We start from the raw sequence: 5,161 nt of genomic DNA, 5'->3' as shown, positions 1-5,161 counted from the left end.
TTCTGCTTTACTCAGGCCCGGTACATGAGCAAGTGTGAAAGCAAAATTCAAAATGTTATGTGAAGTGACAATTTCATTGGTGAAACCATGACCCAATAGACATTTTCTCTTTTGAAACTTCGTACATTATCCATATATGTTCTCAAAGGGAAGGAATACACAGTATTTAGGCTGATATTTTTTTTCAGTCTTTTGTGTTCGACCAGATTTATTTGAAGATCTCCTGTCCTGCATCCACTGCCCAATGCAGAAGGCCACACATAGGACAACCAATATGAGGACTTCATTTCTACAGCCTGATTAAATCATCATGAGAATATACTTTTCCTTTCATCATCAAAGATTTTTACATCAGATTAAGCAGCTCTCTTGCTTTCCCATGTTTTTCCCTGGTTTTTGTACCTTGAAATGTGTGTGCACTCTTCTCAGTCTTGATCTCCGTCTTCAACAATAGTTCCAATCATGTTCATCTGGGAAACATGTAAAGATCTTATTCGGGGCTTGTTTCATTGTTGTCAAATATCTGCCCTTGAAATTCAACTTCCACCACTGTCTCTCATATCCAAAGCTATGTGCTTGCAGAGGATTTCTGCTGAGAAATTTCACTGAAAGCTCTTATACTGCAGGTGAATGATGCCAGCAAGTCTTGACTGAATAGCTTAGGGAACAGTACTCAGCCAAATGACAGACATGACAAGGGAAAAGGGTATGCTCAAGGATAGGACATGGCAGAGATCATCTGCCAGGCCCTGGCATATTTCATATCCCATTGAAAGTACATCCATTTGTAGATTGGCAAGCATTTCCATCCACAAATTCTGAGCAGTGAAGCCTTCAGAGAGAATATTGTGGCATACCAGGCCAAGAATATTCATCCTACTTAAATCTTGCCCTACAAGGTCCTCTGTGCCACTGAGGTCTCCATGGCAACGCCCAGCATTGTGACTCAGGTCTCCTACTGCACACTTGTATCCTAGAGCCTAAACTCCAGCTCACAATGGTGCTCAGCTAATCACAGCCCAGTGTGGTTTCCAGGCCACCACAAGCTTGTGGATTTCTGTGAACTGATTCAGCCCAACTCTGCAGCTTTCCACCTCATACAACCAAAGCCATTCCAATCATGCAGTATTTGATTAACCTCTCTATGTTGCCTCAGAATGTTTTTTACAGTTGTAGTGATCAAGAAAATTTGACATATTTTGAGAAGTGGAGGGAAGTAATTGGAAAACCTTTCGGTATGTCTGATGTCTATGGGTTCCAAACTTGACTACCCCAATATTTCAAATTTTCACACCTAGTGCCTAAAATCCACCTCACAGTGATGTTCAGCCAATCTCAGCACGGTGTGGTTGCCTGGCAACCACAAGCCTGTGGATTTCTGTGAACAGTTTCAGCCCAACTCTGCAGCTCTCCACCTCATACAACCACAGCCATTCCAATCATGCAGTATTTGATTCACCTCTCTAAGTTGCCCCCAAAATTTCTTTGAAGTTGTGGTGATCAAGCAAATTTGACATATTTTGACAAGTGGAGGGAAGTAATTGGCTCTGTCTTTAGCTCTGTTTGTGGTACATGGGGTCCAAACTTGACTATCCCAGTCTATTCAAATTTCAAACTTAGAAAGCCAAAAGTTTCTGGGCAGGAAAGAAAATGCCACAATGATTTCGGTTCTGCCGAGTTTCTGGTGGCTTGGGAAGCAAACCTGCAAACCATACATGCAATCTCTGCTGGATTACTGCCACCATGGTAGTATCAGTTAGCACTAAAAGCCAGCAACCAGAAGATGAGTCCCCAAATGAAAGTGAATCCTTGCAGTGCATGAATATTTGGAGTGCCTGCTTCAACTATCCAGCTTCCTCGGAGTTCACATGTCTGCAATCGCTATTTCAAGGAGTTCTGCAGCCATTCCAGCATAACCCTGAACACTAAACATGAGATACTAGCTCAATACCAAACCAACATAATATTAGATAGCTTATCATCAGCAGGTTTTTCCAGAATTCAAATGTAACATGGTGAAATGGAAACCCTTAGAAACGGGATGCAATTGCCCCTTTCCCTAAAAATCCCAGGTATTTTCTCATGGCATGGAATATTTAGACTCCACAACTCATGTAGTGAACCCAGGGACCTGGACCAAGTGTGTCTAGTTTTCTGTTGTCCTCTTTTTGGAAACAGCATCTTATGTAGTTGTTGAAAGAGGCCTTGAGATAAATTCGTAGCCCAAGATGGAGTGGAACTCCCAAGGATCCATCCACCTCAGCCCCCAGATGGCTGGGATTATAGGCATGAGCCACCATGCCAACCATGTGCACAGAGATTCTTACATAATTTGTGAAATCCCACTACTGGTCTATAGGTAGCTTCTGTGCTTCAGGCTTTAGGAATATGCCTCTCTTTGTTTTGGCTCCCCTTGTTCAGGTGTCCATTTCTATTGTGATAAGCTCCAAGGCCCGAGGCAAGGGGGTGGCTGCCCTTCCTCTGGTGTGTCCTTGGATCATTACTGCCCAGGTGAACAGGGTTCAAATATATTGGACCCTGTGTATTTGAAAAGGAAATGAGTAAAGATTCATGAGTTAATGTGGACATGCCAGGGAACTGAGGGGCCATGATAGAGACAAAACTTCAGGCCATGGGCTGAAGGCTGAGGCTTCTGTACCTCTAGCTTCTTGAATAGTGTTTACATGGGCCTGCTGAGCAATTGTGTACTCTCAAAAGGTATTTCATGTGTTTTGTTTTAATTTATTTTGTTTTTTGCTTTGGTTTTTTACATGAAAGGAACAGTACCGTGGTTTGAAGAAGCTGGAGTGTCTTACCTAAGAGAAATTTAAAAAAAGGGACAATTCAGCAGCCAAGAATTTCTCAAATGCCCTTGGCGTTTTAAAAAAAGTGACATAAGTTGACCGTGTCATGTCCATGTCTCTTTACCAAAGATTTTACCTCCTATTTGATAGGAATTACTGTTTCTTTGAAAGGTCAACCTGCACTGAAATAAAGATAATCCCTCCTTTCCTCATTCTTCTTGAAACCACATCCTTTGTTAGTTATATTTTGTTACTCAGCAACACTTGGACATGACTACGGCAAGAGTTTCCCTTTGGTGGAATTTCCATGGAGACACATGAAGTAATACTGCACAACTTCAAGTGAAGTGCACTGTCCCTTGACAATGGCAAGTCTGGGCAAACCTCTAGTAACTGAAAATCTTAGAAAGTCTGAAAGTGAGTGAATGAAAATGGGCCTCTCCACATTTGGACAGGGCCTCTCCTGAAGCACACATTTGTGGAAAAAGTAATTATGAGAGACGAATGAACTCCCAAAACGGAATGGAAATTTTCTTGTTTAGGCCTGGAACGCTATGGCCTGGAGCCCTGTGGTTCTAACTGGATGAGCAAAGTGTGAGCAGAGATCAAAATAAAACACACACCATTTAGGGAACTCGATACTTAACCAGGTGTGCAGAGTAGTGGCAAACTGTACTTGTGTCAATTTGCTCAAATCCTGTCTTCACAAGAAAGTAAATTCCAGCACGACCAGTGACTAGAGGAGGACACATTGCAAAGGACATGTAAAAAGTCCAACACTGAATTTAGCCCAACACTGAATTTAGATGAAAAGTGGCAGAGTCTGTTAGTCTTTCAAGTTTTAATAGGAGAAACTTACAACATGTAATAGCTGTTACATGAATACCTTCAGAGCTTTTGGAGAGGTCTGAATCACTATGAGTGAGGGCTTCCCTGACTCACAAAGTTAAAAATAGTAAAACAAACAATTTTAAAAATAAATCAACCAATAAAATACAAAGACTAAGTCCAAAGGGTTTCACTGGTTTTAAAACCACTTATGGAATGCACAACTATTGAACAGGCTTACTCTGCATTCTGCTTTACTCAGGCCCGGTACATGAGCAAGTGTGAAAGCAAAATTCAAAATGTTATGTGAAGTGACCATTTCATTGGTGAAACCATGACCCAATAGACATTTTCTCTTTTGAAACTTCGTACATTATCCATATATGTTCTCAAAGGGAAGGAATACACAGGATTTAGGCTGATGTTTTTTTCAGTATTTTGTGTTCCACCAGATTTATTTGAAGATCTCCTGTCCTGCATCCACTGCCCAATGCAGGAGGCCACACATAGGACAACCAATATGAGGACTTCACTTCTACAGCCTGATTAAATCATCATGAGAATATACTTTTCCTTTCATCATCAAAGATTTTTACATCAGATTAAGCAGCTCTCTTGCTTTCCCATGTTTTTCCCTGGTTTTTGTACCTTGAAATGGGTGTGCACTCTTCTCAGTCTTGATCTCCATCTTCCCCAATAGTTCCAAACATATTCATCTGGGAAACATGTAAAGATCTTATTCGGGGCTTGTTTCATTGTTGTCAAATATCTGCCCTTGAAATTCAACTTCCACCACTGTCTCTCATATCCAAAGCTATGTGCTTGCAGAGGATTTCTGCTGAGAAATTTCACCGAAAGCTCTTATACTGCAGGTGAATGATGCCAGCCAGTCTTGACAGAATAGCTTAGGGAACAGCACTCAGCCAAATGACAGACATGACAAGGGAAAAGGGTATGCTCAAGGATAGGACATGGCAGAGATCATCTGCCAGGCCCTGGCATATTTCATATCCCATTGAAAGTACATCCATGTGTAGATTGGCAAGCATTTCCATCCACAAATTCTGAGCAGTGAAGCCTTCAGAGAGAATATTGTGGCATACCAGGCCAAGAATATTCATCCTACTTAAATCTTGCCCTACAAGGTCCTCTGTGCCACTGAGGTCTCCATGGCAACGCCCAGCATTGTGACTCAGGTCTCCTACTGCACACTTGTATCCTAGAGCCTAAACTCCAGCTCACAATGGTGCTCAGCTAATCACAGCCCAGTGTGGTGTCCAGGCCACCACAAGCTTGTGGATTTCTGTGAACTGATTCAGCCCAACTCTGCAGCTTTCCACCTCATACAACCAAAGCCATTCCAATCATGCAGTATTTGATTAACCTCTCTATGTTGCCTCAGAATGTTTTTTACAGTTGTAGTGATCAAGAAAATTTGACATATTTTGAGAAGTGGAGGGAAGTAATTGGAAAACCTTTCGGTATGTCTGAGGTCTATGGGTTCCAAACTTGACTACCCCAATATTTCA

The sequence above is a fragment of the Cavia porcellus genome, unplaced genomic scaffold (assembly GCF_034190915.1).
Source record: "Cavia porcellus strain 051 isolate PalLab524CR breed Dunkin Hartley unplaced genomic scaffold, mCavPor4.1 scaffold_82, whole genome shotgun sequence".
NCBI lineage: Eukaryota > Metazoa > Chordata > Mammalia > Rodentia > Caviidae > Cavia > Cavia porcellus.
Note: the sequence above shows the minus strand (reverse complement) of the source record.